The 15,388-nt window shown below is 46.3% G+C and overlaps 1 protein-coding gene across 2 annotated transcripts in view; it reads right to left on the reverse strand.

Moving 5' to 3' along the window:
- The window catches only part of LOC104574454 (AP-4 complex accessory subunit RUSC2-like), a 32,884-nt gene extending 21,335 nt beyond the window's left edge, over positions 1–11,549 (reverse strand). For both annotated transcript variants that reach the window (XM_088526705.1, XM_088526704.1), the window contains exon 1: positions 11,187–11,549. The gene's annotated coding sequence lies outside the window, so the exon portion shown is untranslated. The remainder of the gene's footprint in view (positions 1–11,186) is intronic.
- Positions 11,550–15,388: the final 3,839 nt, after the last annotated feature.

Here is a 15,388-nt window from a genome sequence, read left to right on the forward strand (position 1 = left end):
GACAGTGGCCTGAGTAGCTTCTCCCGTTTCCGTGCTGCTCTCTTGCTCCATGACTCACCATTTGGCACGTGGCACTCGCAGCAGTCAGTTATAGGTCGTGACTCACAGGCATCGTCCGAGTCCATGTGAGCTGGGTTTGAGCCTGCCGCTCCTCCTCTCCATCAACCCTCTTTCCCAACCCCCATCGTGTATGCTCCCAATTACCATATGCAAATCCAAAGAGGAGAAAAGGACTTTGATGTTTCTAGCTGCTAATATCACACTTAGATTACTGCAAATTCAGTAAATCCTTTCTTATTACGGACACTTGAGTAGTAGCAGCAGCAGCTGCTACTGGATGAACTACATTTCTATAGCATCTTTCTGTCTGAACATTTTGAAAGCAAGTTAAAAATTTTATAGGAGCAGGAATCAACTGATCTGACAGGGTGCTGGAGCCTGGCTGCTCTATGATTCCCAGAGCACCTACAGACCCCATCTAGATAAGAAAAATCCAATAAGAAAATGACCATCTCAGCAGGATCTAGCTAAGATGGCAAGTTTTACTCCTCTTTACTTGACTTGATTCTAGCTGCAATACGGTGCCTAGAGGACAGCAGGGAACCTGCCACCTAGCGCCCGTGCCCCATTTTCAGTGACACTTCACAACCCGGCCTTGCAACCCAGGACAAGGTCCCTCAATGAAAAGTCACAGATCACTCCTGCTGGGGCCATCAGGACTTTCCCCCAAAAGATTTCCTGCAATCCAGCTCGAGACAACTTGGCTTTGCCCGGACTCTGCCAAAAGAGAGGTCCTGCTCAGAACCAGGTTTCATCTGCATGAAACAAAACAAATGAGCTAGTTCATCTCAGATAGTTTTGGATCCGCTGACACCTTCATGACTCGGGGAAGAGGGTGAGCTAGACCCGAAAGGGAACAAACAAGGCCTGTCTTCAAAGTAAACAAGATCATATCACAGTACAGGCCAGAACACCCATAGAAACTTCAGCCACTCCTTAGCTGCCTATATTTACTGCTGCCTATAATTACTGCTGCTTACTCTATATCCAGATTAAAACCAGCAAGTCAGTTCTGTCCAGCCCACACCTTGCAAGAACCATGGCTGCAAAACAATCTCAAAGCCTCACTGAAAGGGAAAAAGTGCAGAAGATCACTGAAGAAACCCAGTAAATAAGGAATTCAGGGTTAAAATGACTGGGATAAGGAGACCTTAAAATCATAGCTACTTTTAAATTTAATTTAATTTTATTTTATTTAGACCAAAGCTCCACATATGTAATATTCACTCATTATTCAAGTGAAAAACAGCCATTTCTGGGAAGGCAGATTACTGATATATGACCTGAGGTAGCAATGCAGCAAGAGTAGGATAGGCAGTAAAGGTGAATACTACTTTCAGCTAAGAATAAAGGAAAAGCTCAGGAGGACGAAACTTTTAAAATAATTAAGGAATCATCCCACCCTGCAATCCAGCATAAATAACCACACAGAACCTTTGGATGGATGAATTCAGTAACAGATTTTAAAAAGAAAACAAAACAAAAACCCAAACAAACAACCATAAAAACACCCGAGTATGATAATTTTCAGACTTGTGCAAAACAGTAGTATAAAGGCTTCACTACCATGACTAGGTAGCCATGTCCCAGTGACTGGGAGAAGCAACGCAGATGGGGCATAACCTAGAGGAGATGAACATCAGCTCTGCCAGGCATCCAGACTGCCTGCATTCACAGCTATGTTCTTTTTAAATGACACGATTCTATGTAAAATTTAATATATATTATGCATAACAAGATCAGGAGCCTCAAAACCAAACACAAATGGAAAAATGCCCAGTAGCTGGCTAGTTTTACTAGATGTTCCTCTTTATGATGCACATCTAAATGGCTTTTCAAACAGCAGCTACCTCCTTTTGCCACGGCTGCAGAAAACTTTAGCCCTTCCCAGATCTAAGAAGCTCTGCCAAGATCAGAAGCAATAACAGGACACACAGGAAGAAATTTTCTCTCGCTGCAAAGTAGGAAATTTGCAATAAACAATTTGATGGTCTGGAAGCAGGCAGAACCCTGGTTCTGTAACAACAGGATGTTACCAATCAGGATGGCCGAGTCCAATAAAAGCAGCATCTGCTGAGACTGATGCATCATGTCTAGCCCATCCTGAAAAGGATTTCAGGACAACATATATTTTTGCAGCTGACACCCAACCGCTCTTGGTTCATGGATTGGATTGAAGCCTTCCCAGCAGTTAGCTGGAAGGAAAGATCACGTAGCTTTACGTTCAGGTTCAAAGAGGGAAACAGATTGTATGACTGTTGAGATGGGGCAATTCTGACCCTATTTGTGGCAAATACTCGAACAATCAGGCCTTGTGTATTCAAACAGGTGTAAATACTGTCTGACATTTCAACAGAGTTCAGGGTGGGAAAAGAAAGGGAAAATGATTCCCAATATAATGGGAGTAGAAGATTCTGATTTGGGAACAAATCCCGAGACTAGTCTTAGGGTGAGACTGCCTAAGAACAGAAATGGCTCTTTGCACTACATGGCAACTCTTGATGTCATCTCTCTGGCAAAACAAGTCTGTTGAGAAAGGCATTTTCAGGAAAGAAAATCTTGGGCAACTGTTGCCCAACTCGTTCAGAAGGAAAAGGAAGTCATGGACAGAAGAAGGAAGTCATGGACAGTTGTGAATCAACAGCTACAATGAAGTTTTTTTATCAGCAGAGAAACACAGAAGTCTGGATTAGGATCATATGGTCAGTGAAGCCCAGTCCTTCATCTTTGCCAGAAGACAGGTCAGATGCTCTGCATAAGAAGGGCCTGCCTGAGTAAATGAGTGAGTGGCTGCTCCATTCTCCCCTCTCACAAGCGCCTTCCTCCCCAGGACAACAGTTTACATTTAGAAGCAGGTTTTATAGCCCTTCCATACACAGCTAGGTGCCTAAAATATTATAATTTTATATATTCTTGACATCCCTTACAGTGTCCATTTTTTGTCTGAATTCTCACAGCTCTGGGCCTTGTAACCTCCTAAGCCAGTGAGTTCACAGCAAATTTCATTCCAAAGGGGCAGCTTTCTGTCAGTTCTTTTGAACATGTCAACTTTTAGTGTCATTGTTTGTCCTTGCGTTAGGGCAGCAAGAATACTTCTTCTGTACTCTATGTGCATCCCTACTGACTAGCCCCAGGCTTCTCATTCGGTTCATACCAGAGCTTTCCCTGGTCCTTGGTCCTGCCACTCACCTCTGACTGGCTTCTTAATATGCACATGCTCGTGTGTATTCAAGTATGCACACATGGACATACCTGGTAGGTGCAAAGGGGAGGGAGGCACAACTCAGAGGACCTGCAAAAATCTGCAACATTAATTTATGTAACAGAATATTTTCCCTGTAACAGAACTAATAAAAGGCTTGTAAAGATGACCAGACACTACTAATGATGACACATACTTTTCTTCTGAGAGGAGAAAAGCATCCCTCTGTGGGGCTGGCAACCCCAAAGCCTTCCTGTAAAAGCTTTAGCAAGGACAGCAATCAAGCTGCAGATGAGACCTTTATTTTAGGATACACTCTAGAAGATAGTCATGTGCTAATTAGGCTGGAATGACGGGGCTCAACTGAGTATTAAGGGTCTAACTAACTAAATCTGATAACACTGGATTAACAAAGGTCTTCTGCTGTGGAAAGTCTTGCTGTGCTGCAGGATGGGCATAGACTTAGGCCTACAGGAGAGAGTAGGACAGCAAACCGGATGGTCCTTGGTTCTGTACTGGAGGAGCAGTTCAGAGACCCTAGAGACACATCGCTACTACCAGAGGGATGACTGCTTTGCTCCTAATCCCTTCAAGGACGTTAGGGAGCATCCAGGAAGATACCTCAAGAATGTAGACTCCCAGTCCCTCTCTATGAGGGAACACCCATATTAGGACACACTGCAATTTGAAGCTGTTGTGTTCTTTTTGTAGCAGATGTTTGAGAGAAAAGAACAAGTACACACAACAGAGGTGCAGGAAGACTGTCTTTCCCAAGCCCTTACATGGACGATGCCTTCAACTCAACCATGAAATTTCAAAATTTTACAATTTTTGTTCTGAGTATGTACAATAAATGCATCAGATAGAGTTGTAGTCCACATAAGCCCCACATCATTTGGAAATATCCATGAACCAATTAATCACAGTGTGTGAAAATTATTCCCATATGAGTTTCAAATAATCCTCCTTAATTTCCTAGAAAATGTCCATATTATAAACTGAGTAGCACGTAAATCACTGTCCTCTCTCTTGAGCATTCATTATTTCACATTATGACTCCTAAGTTTCCCCTTTAACACAAATAATTCCATTTTCTTCAGTCTTTCCTCTTAGGAGAGTTTTCCAGGATCTCGTACAGCTTCTTGGATAGTTTCTTAATTTTCTCCCACTCTGCAACCATCCTTCTGAGGTAACCTGAGGGGTAATGAATGGCCCACACTTTCCCAATGAAAAGTGGGAGGTTACCAGTTTTATGTCTTGAAATTAGAAGACTCAGTGACACCATTTTCCATGTAATTTCTTATGCAGCCTAACACTCAAATTCAGGCATTCACCAAGAAAAGTCCTCATGGAAATGGCAAGAGACACGGCCAGGCACCCTTCTTAGCTTAAAGGCAGCTGATAGCAAGGTGTCCTTTTTTGAATATGCTTCCTATTTTCTTACTGTAAGATCAAGCTCCCATGTCTCACAGTCTTTACAAGAAGATTAGTCTAGAACGGAACAAAGTGATTTTTCTTATGTATCTGTCCTCTGAGGAATTTCTTTTCACTGTTTGTGTGGTGTGAGGCTTATGGGGGTTTTGACCTGTCAGCTTCCTGTCCTCAAGCAATATCTTTGCGAACCACCAAAAGATAGGAAGGTAACTAAGGTCTCGGCTGAAAGAGAGCAAACTTATCTGATTAAATGAGCGAGGTCTGGTGACCTGACTCTACAGAAGAAAGAAGGAAAGAAGCTTCCCCTTCCTTTTGGTAAAGAGGAAAATCACTTCTCAGCAACTTCAAGACCAATACAAATGCATTGCTTCAGTTAGAAGTGTTTCTCCATCCTGTAATGCCCCATCGTACCAGCAGCAAAAAGCCTGGGAGAGGTCAGTGTTATGGGGAAGGAAGTATTCTTTGATGTGGTTAAAGCTTATGCAAGTCACCAGCAACAGCATGTGAAAGAGAAACCCCAATAGATCACTGCCTACTAGTATCAGTTCCTCAATAAGGCCCATCAAGGCCTGAACTGAATGACATATGACCGCTGTGGTGCCACCACAGTGCTTTAACTACCCCTCCTGGCAGCTGCTTGTCAGCAGCTTTCTCAGACAGTTCTTCCTCTCCATGCCCCTTACTGTGCCTAGTCCTACCACACTACGGTCTAGAGACCCTTATGAACATCTGAGGCCCCTCTGTGCAGTCTCACGTTTCCTCTCTCTGAAGGCAGCTAACCTAAAAGAAAACAGGAAGGCAAGGCATATGTAAACAAATGCTGTCAGGCTTACTGTAATGAGATGCAGTCACCACCTTCAGAGTGCTTTAAACATAATAATTATAAATAGAAAATGCCTGCAGAAATAAAAATGAGGCATACGACGTGGAGCTCAAGGCAAGCAGAAGAGATCCGGATAAGGAAGATGAGATCTTCAGCAGCCATTTCAAGCACTATGACCTGCAGCAGGAGCACAAGCCTTAGTGGTGAGTGAAGTTAGATGCCAGGGGAATGAGAGGGAAGAGTTTGTTGGCAATACAAAACAGCTAAGCTTACATGTGCGCTGAAATCCACTTGCCATTCTTCCAAAGAGCCAAGCAAGAAATACTGCTCATATTGTTAAGCCACATTCAGCAAATAACTCCCTTAAAAGTGAATGCAACTATTTGCACACTAACAAGTGCTGAAGGAGTGGACAGCCACAGCCCAGGGAAGATGGGGTTGCTCCAGGCAAGGATCATCAGATGTGTCTAAGCAAAACCAGGGAAGTTCTTCTGCATGGGCTAACAATATCTTGGAATCACAGATATTAATTATTTCTATGTCTAGTGGATCTTTTTATGTTTGGGCTTATGACTCTACCACCTGAGTAACTGGAAAAGGTCTGAGGGCTGCACTACATGCGAAAAAGCAGGCACTGGAACTCGCCTGACTAAAAGAACAGCAAATTGCTCTAGCATGATGCTCCAAACAGGTCATTCTCTCTGCTGAGAAGGGCATCTGTAAGGACAGCTATGCTGAGCACTGCTTCTGCCGCCTGAGCTGCACAGAATACACTTGGCAGTGTGGCGTGATGCCTGTGTCCCTGCTCTTTGCCGGGGGAAAGCCAGGGAGGGGGCAAAAGAAGGTGGCCTCTAAACAATTTAGGCAGGATTGGAATTGCTAGGCAAAAAGGAGGTTAAGTAACCATGTGGTTACTCCTGCACCAATGCAGACAGAGCAGAACAGAAAAAAGCCTGCCCACTGAGAACATTTAGGTCACACTTTTCCAGAAGCAACTGCAGCTGGCACCAGTTTACAAAGAATCGAGCACAGATCTGGATTTAAAATAATGAGAAGAGCCCAACTTCGACAGCAAGGACTCCCTTTTCCCTTCAAGGGTAACACCTGAAGAGCCCAATCCCTGAGCGCTGGAAAGAGCCAAGGGAGAGGTTCTAATTGGCACTGAACAGAGCCTGTGTTAGCCACCACTCAGCAGCACAAAATATTCCCCAGGGTGGACTGCTTCAGTCTCATTAATTCAAAACATCACAGAATTACTGGAATTCTCATGCAGAACGCATCTTCCTGCAACTGTATGCCCATTTTTCTGGCACTAGTATTGAGTAGATTTCCTGAACAGGACCATGGACGCATAATTCAGTCCTTTGCAAAATTGGGAACCCACGGGAATGCAGACTGCCCCAGTGCATCCCTTCCTCAAGAAGACACGACAGTCTAGTCTGAGGTAACCTTGGTTCCAGGAGAAGTTTCCGATGAAGGTCTGCTGTGTAAATGCAGCACATGGTCTCTCTCCCAACACCTCAGAGTGTGCGCCCAGGCTAGAAAGTGCAATCACAAGCTGGAAAGAGCAATCATGCGGCCTATGGCCACCCAGCTGCACCATGGCCACTAGTTACCAGGGCGGCTCTGCCCCTGTTAGTGCCACCTGGATGGCAGTAGCCAGTGTCACTTCCCCTGTGACATACTCCAGTCAACCTCCATCTTTGCCACTGAGCCAAACACTCCCATTTACTGCACCTATAATGACCACAGTCTTTTTTTCTCTGACTAAACAGTCGCTTAATCTTCTCACCTGCCTCTTTGTGCTCCTTTAAGCTCCCTCCAGTAGCTGCTTCACCTCTCAGATTTTCAGTTTAGAGAGCATTTTGAGCAAAGGATGTTTCCTACATTGTTCTGGGTAGCACCTGCACCACTGAGCATTGACTTTTCCTACAGTTTGATATTAATGTATCATGAACCAAACTCCCAGCAGCATGTTGCACCTGAACAACCAGCAACAGGCTTGCCCAGTTAGAAATATTCACGTGCATTTTATGGATAGAAAATTCCATTACTTACAAATTCCCACTCCTACATCACAGCTTTGTTGGGCACAGGTCAGATCTGCTCTTGTTCTCATCTTTAAAAGCATGGCCCTGCTTTCACCCACTTCTTTCAGAAAAGAAACACTATTTCCATGAAGAGAAAAAAGAAATGGATCAGACATATGTATGTCAGGGTATGTAGGGAACCTGTTCAGCAGATAACATGAAAACTCACTACTAATGCTAGTTACCAACACATCTGTCATTGATCATTGTTATGGATTCCACCTCCAGCCAGCCACAAGCCCTCAGCTCCTTGAAGTCTTCTCTCATAGGCTCTGGCATAGACTTGGAATGGGGTTAAACTTCTAGATCTTTTGGACCTACAGACTGGATGGGAAGTCTCTGCTCAGTCTGTCAGAATCACTTTATTCCCCCAAATTTTCTCAGTTGGGACTGTCATTCAGTTCCACAGCTGACAGGGGGACATCTCCATCTCAAATCCTCAGGGTCTCCAAAGCCCTCAACACCTCTCACTTCTCATTTGCTTTTGTTGGATTTAGTCACTGCTTGGGTCCATGAGAACCTTGTCTACAGAGACATCCACCAGCATCATTGATACAGGAGTGACTTGGAGTGAATGATCTCAAGCTAATCCAGTTTATATTAAATAGAAGGATTAAAAAAACAAAGACAGCAGCTCTAATGAAGCCTTTTTAATTTTAAAGGAGCAGTTATAAAGAAAACAGTGATAAAGCCAGCGAAAATGATGAGCTTGAGAAAAAATGTTGCGGAAAACATTTTGAATGTTTTGAAGTAATCAGGAATCCATATGCCAAGCAAGGTGAGAAAATTTAAAGAGTAGTATTCCTGAATAACCTGAAAGACCACACCAGGAAGGATAATAGGGTAAGTAGAACACTTAAAAAAGACTGGAAAAAAAGAGTTATTCATCCAAGAAAATTCCACCTTAAGACATCATGGGAAGCGATACAGAAAAAAATTGCAAAGGTCAATCATCGTTAAATTTTGCCAAACAAGTTCTCCATCTACATAAACAGAAAGAAAACAAGGAGAGAGGAAGTGGGCCAACTGTGCAGTGAGGAAAGGTAGAACAAAAAGACACATCTAGATATGACACAAATAGCTAAGCTCTTTGATGATATTTCATCAAGAACAAAAATATGGAAGCTTGGGCAATGATGGTTTAGACAATGTAAGAAAGAGAGGATGCAGAAAAGAAAATGATTATTTGAAGTGGAAGCAAATTCAAGAATACGGATGAACTCAAGTAGGAGGGACAAGACATTCCTGATCCAAGAGCAATGAGAATTGTTGCATGATCACAGCTGGCATCAGGGCTTTTGAGAAAAATATCCCTGAGGAAGAGAGGAAGGAGGGAAAGCCAGGTAACTGGGGAATAATAGAGGTAAAACCAGTACCTGTAGTGAAAGAGAGGGCAATGACCCATGCTAGAATAGATTTACTGGCCTGCCCTTAATACTACATAAGGCTACATAAGAATAATGAGCCAGAGAAATAAATGAAAAATGGAGCAAAACACAACACGGGTTAGCTAAAGTTGGGTTACTCTCTGGCTATCAGGAACCGCTCCAGGGTGAGATCTAGACTCACCAGGAGTAGCAAACTCAAAGCAAATTAAGATCCTTGTCACGCAGTATTTTGTCTTTGTTTCTGCAACAGCCTCAGGCGCCCTGATGAGCAATAATCGAGCCACATGGAGGCCATTTGTGAGCCCGCTCATGTTCCCCTTCGCACCTGCACCTCTGCAGAGCAGGTCCAGGCGCACCCCAGAGATCCTGCTGAACGTTATTCCCAGCATTCTGGATCAAGGCAGCAAAGACAATCCACAGGAGTAATTTTATCTCCTTCCCGCGAATCATTTCAGTCTGCTTCCATCAGAGCAGCACACACACTGCTCCTACTCCCTAGCTGCCTCCCGCAGGAAGCCTGCTCTGCAGCGACACCTCTTCCCAGCACAAATGCACCTGGGAGCCAGTTCCTCACACTACAAATCCCCCTTCCCATCCCCGCAGGAGCATATCCTGCATATTCAGCCTTACCAGGCTCAACTCCCTCTCAACTGTCCCTCTCAACTGTCTATGGCCTTTTTGGCTCGAAGGTTCCTCCACTGCTCTGCCAATTTTACCTACATTATTCCTGCTATGCTAGGGCTCCTGACAGACTTAGAGATGTTTTATCTGAAATATTCTCTGATCATTCCAATACTTATCTGTCCCCGAGCACTCTGCCAAGCTTGGCAAATTGCAGAAGGGTTTTGTGAATAGGTCTGAGCTGCCAAACTAGCTCATTAGTAATAACAACATATGATACTTTCTGTGTCCAGAGGTAAAAAGCAGAAGAACTCTTCCTCCTCCATATCCCATACATACAATTCAACACCCACCAATCCAGTCCACAAAGAACCTATGCTACTGTCACTCCCATAAACACAAATTCCCCCCAAACATCTGCAACTGCAACCCCACATGCTCAGCATTTTCCATAACTGCAAAAGACTGCATCCCCTATTTACACATTTCCTTATGTTACCAAATTCCCATGTTTACCTTCCTCTATAGTTACATCACTGTGCCACATACACCAAAATCTTTTTCTTTTATAGTTCTGCCTTTTTGTTCTGTCATCCTGAACATTGCCTCCCAGGCATATAGATCCCTTTCCCACATACATCCATCTCTTTGTTTGAGCGCTTCTCCCTTCCCATTTGCAGCAGCAATTTGATGGAAGGATTTGTGCAGCAGTGGGGGAGGGAAGAAGAAAGGCAGGGAGGGAAAGGAGGGATTTGGTTATAACGAGACCATGTAATTAAGCTCTACTAACTGGTACCCAGGCTGGACCACTCATTTCAGTAATTAAAAATAATAATTCCTCCATTCTTAGACAACCTTTCTCATCTCATCTGTGGAAAGTGGCAAGGAGAAAGCATCACAAGCATCACAAGCATCACAGACACACCCTAAGCAACAAAAAGGACTCCAACTAACACAGATTTCATTGGAGAAGAGCAGGATTTTATGTGCCACTCCATTTTCTGCTAATACCTTTTTGTTCAATCGATTTACTGCTATTAAAATAATAATAATAAAAAAGCCACACAGACGGCAACCTTTTTTCTGCCCAGGTCCTTTGTCTGTGGCTATTCATGGCAGCGCTGCCTGTCAGCGTCCGCGCTGCGCAGCAGCAGCACCGCCGGGGATGCACAGGGAGCAGGGCGGCTCGGGACTAAAACCACCCGTGTGGGCTCGCCTGTCATGGCAGACACAATAGAGAACTGTGCAACGGCACCAAAAAGAGCATTGTCGGGGCGAAACACGGCTCGCCTCTGCACAGGCAGCCCTGACACGGCGGCCGCTGTTTCATAGCTACAATGAACAAGCACATTCGGCACAGCAACAGCAGCCTCCTTGCTCTTTTGCATCAGTTATTGCAATCGCAACGGCTCCAAGGTGACGCAGCCTCCAAAGAGACAAAGCAATCCCCAAACCTTTTAGCTCCACTGGGTAACTGGCAATCTCTACAGAAACAAACCGACATGCATGACAACGGCCAGAAAACCATCAGTAAGAAAAACGTCCACCCGATCACTTCCCCATCTCACCTTTCCACGGATCCTCTGCTCCCCGGCTCCTTTCACTGCGCACACCCTGCTCCAACAGCACCAGCTAGCGCTGGGTGCTCAGATTCCAGCGGGCTCCGTGTTGTCTCCCCAGGATGCTGTGGGAAACAGAGAGTCATTTTTTTTTTCACAGCTGCATCCCTGGCATTGCAGAGGGTCTGCGCAATCCCATCTCCAATGCTCCTGCTGCTGCTGCTGTGACGTTGCTGCGCGTGAAGGAGCAAGCGTGCCCACTGCACAGCCGCTCCAGCTCGCAGCCTGTCCCCGCGGGATCTCAGACCAGGCAGGCAATGATGGAGGGGGCAGATGCAGAGGGGAGGGCAGAGAGCAAGTTGAGATGGAAGATGGATGACTGATTCTTACAGTCACTTGGAAATCAGGAAGAGAGCATGAGAAAGCACGTAAAGACAAAGCCTGTAAAATGCTGTAAAATAGAGCTGCAGCACCTCATCCTCTTGCAGATGCTGTGTGGTTGCAGGCTGGCAGGTCTCTTCTCCTGGCTTTGGAAAGCAAAGGGAGCTGGAGTGCTGCGTTCCTACCACTCACAATGGCAGCCAGAGCCCTCGGAGATAAAACGCCCTCCTGCAAAGCGGCACACAGGAGGAGGATGGGCAGGACTCAAACTGAAAGATCAGGAATACTATAAGAAGCTTCTTGAAGCTTCTCTTCTATTTCTGTAATGCCTTTTCCTAAACAGCTTTACCAACAGTATCCACAGAGCACCCCAGAAAGGCAACCACCCTGGGGCGTGATGCAACCACAAGGAGCTCGAGCAGTATCACAAGCCTCACAGGATGCAAAAAGTTCAAGCTATCGCAGGAAACCTTACATCAAGATCACAGCAGCTATTAACTAAAGCTTAGGATGAAAGTGCTGTCAATAAGTTAGTGTAAATTGTGGCATGCCTGCATGGCAATTCGTAACAGGCCCTCCTTCCTAAGACAAGATGCATGGAGATGACTGCCTGCAAAAAGCCAGGCTCTCTTGTCATCTTTGGACCACATGTAAGGACTTTTTTGGTCAAAAAAATCCCACTTTCAGCAGAGGCTGCTGCAACCTGCTCCACTGGCAAGGGAGTACAGCTCCTGGAAAGGCACAGGCAGCCTTGACAAGGGACACATGCTGCTACTTTAGGATTTCTTTTCTGAGCTCTGGACCCTCTGCCTCCTCCCTGATGCGTTACTCTGTCACAGGCTGGGCACAACTGGGCACAACTACACACCTCAGAAACCAGGCTGGCCTCAAAGGCCGTTCCAGCAGGGAGGTTTATGGCAGTGAAACAGCTCCCCGAGACAACTATTCTAGAAGGACAACTCACATTTTTTCATTTGGCTGCTGAACCCGCCTCAGAGGCTAAGCTGCCATTACTATCCTTCTGCATGGCCAAGGCCTGCAAGTCAGAACGAAATCCACCTCCTTCACGGTGCTAAGCAAGTCAGAAAACAGTATTGAAACGTCACCCAGACACATCGTTCAAAGAAATTAAGAGCCAAGACACACCTTAGTACATTCTGCTCTATGCTGTGATACACCCAAAGCAACGGCCATACAAAACAAAACGGCCCAGACCACACAATGTTTTGTATAGGCCTCTGCCTCTGCAGAGGACAGTATAAAAAGCTATACCAGAAATTAGACTTCTCGCTGGACATGGTTGCTAATCACCCTGGATGCCACACCACTATCAACCCTTAAAATGCCTCTTTGACTAACGTTCAAATCAGATTTCTGACCAAAACCACAGTGACTGTTCCCATCAAGTAGTTACCAAGGCCTCCAAAGACGGGGGTTTTGGGCTTCCCCAGTGCTGTGGGTACGAGTGCACAGAGACACCTTTGTGGGAAGCCACAAGGAATAACCTTGGGCCTTCTGTGGGCTGGACAATCAATTCACAACGTGCTGGAGTCAATATCACAGGTGCATCTCTGCCACTCACCTCCAGAACAGCAGCAGCAATCTGCCAGCCCCAAAGCTCAGCAGGTCCTTCCTGCAGGTGAGGAACATGGCTCATCTGTGGTACTTCACGCTCCTGAGATCACTGCTTGTCTTTGCTTGGGTTGTGCACTCCCATCCAATCCCACTCAAGTGGCAGGGACAAGGCTCAGCCATGATGCAGTCTCCTAGCAGGAGCAAGGGATGCACCTCCACACCTGGTGATTGCAGCAAGTAGAAAGCTCGTGCCAGAGAGTCCTGTTCCACCCAAATTGCACTAAATGTGACCACTGTTTCAGCTAAGTATTCCCGTAGAGTGTAGCCTGCAAACCCCAATAAGGCCAGTGTCATTGTATTGTCACCGTTAATTAAGGCAGGCTCAAGCAGACATCTCGGGCCTGTTCAGCTGGGACAGAAGCAGCGAGAAAGGAGACAGAGTCTCAACTGTGGAGCTCTGAGCAGAACAAGGAGCATTTGTTACCCAGGAGACTTGTTCCCATAGCAGAGAGGAGAATGGAAACTATGCTGGTGCCCTCCCCAGCTCTCCGCGAGCTTTGCCAACACTGACGCTGGGAGGTTTAAATGCTGGCAGGCTGAAAGTTTGCCTGCATCCCTGCCCCTGCTGCAGGACACTGGTGTTAACCCCTTCACTGACAGTAGTGTCTCCTCTGTGCAGCATGAGCGCTCCAAGGCAGATGCAGTCAGGGGCTGTTTTGTTAAAAACGAGACAGATAAACATAGCAAGAAAAGGGGCTCCTTTGGAAACACTGGCTGTTTACATATGTTCCCCAATGTAGACACTCATATCCTCCTCTCCCAACTAGTTATTCAAGCTAAGTGTCTTCCCCCTCACCCTAAGCCTGTTGCCTTGCTCTCCTGCTGCAAGCTCCCATTTGCTGCCCCTCTCCATAGAACTGCTAAAAACTGATTTCTCGGAGCTTCACAGTCAATAAGAGATTACAGGCCATATAGAAAAAGTAAGAAAGCTCTTTTTTGGGTCTTACTTCTAGATGACTTCTCTTTGATCACAAAGATGAGTCAGTGAGGAGAGGATAGCTGTCTCCAGGGACTCATGCAAAGGAGGGGAGTAGGAATATTGAAGGGGGGTAACTGCTCCTTTGAGAAGCGAGATGGGGAGATGCAGGGGCCAGAACTCACCATCCCAACGATAGCCCAGCTCCACTCCCTGCACTGTGGCTAATGCTTCCCACACATTCTTGGCATTGCAGGACGCAGCTTTGCAGGGGAGAACTGCCTAGCAAACAACATTAGTCTCATCTCTCACAGGCCTCCCAGATGCAGCCCAGGCATTTTGCCATCTTCTTCCTCCAAGAGTAAGAGAACTGAGTGCACAACAGGTTCTCCAACCCCTGTGTTTCAGTAAGGAAGCAGAGGCATCCCATTCCCGGTGCTGGGTTGCAAGACAGCTCGACATTTCAGGGCGAGCCCTGTGTGCTGAATGTGGGCTGGGCCATAGGTAGGTGGAATGCTCTGTTTTCCTGCAGACTGTCACCAGGACAAGAACTTCAGCACAACCCTTCATCATCTAGGGGGGAAAAAAGGACAATGCTCTTCTTCCTTGACGGTGGAATATTCACCTGCTTTCACATACAGTGTGGAAATCAGCTACTACGGACAGTACATCCCTGCAGATAAGAAGGAACAAACCTTCCCACTCTCACTACAACTGTATAGCAAAATCACCCACTTCAGCAAACACATGCTAAACCTCCCATCCATTTGCTGCAAATTTTCCCAGCTGATCAATGAAGTGGGAACAGTTCCGGCTCAAATCCCACATGGCTGCCTCGACTGCAGCTCTGACACCAAGAACAGGATAGGGAAAGGGCACCCTCCCTGCCAGGCTCAGCCTGCCACCCTCGCAACATCCGGACAGCCCCTGCGCCACAGCCCCTCCACCCCAACTCACCGGTAATTCGGCCCCGGGAGCAGACTGTCTCCTTGTCCAGAGCATGGAATCTTCGGTCTGGGCACGTTGCCCGCAGGCTGCCCGCAGCACGCGACGAGCTGCAGGAGGAGCAGAGAGCTCACCGCCACAGGGGAGAGCATGGGCCTTGCCGCCTACTGCAAGAACATGCCTAGGCCACAGCTCAACTTCTCCTGACCCCGTTGGCAACACGGCCAGGAGAAACATATCACACTTTTGCACATGCTGGACATTCATGAGTGACCCAGGAGCCGCTCCCTGCCTTTCCACCTTCACCCACTGATTGCTCCAGACAGAGCACAGC

The sequence above is a fragment of the Tinamus guttatus genome, unplaced genomic scaffold, assembly GCF_059628265.1.
Source record: "Tinamus guttatus ecotype Peru unplaced genomic scaffold, ASM5962826v1 Tinamus_guttatus_pri_ptg000253l, whole genome shotgun sequence".
NCBI classification, from domain to species: domain Eukaryota; kingdom Metazoa; phylum Chordata; class Aves; order Tinamiformes; family Tinamidae; genus Tinamus; species Tinamus guttatus.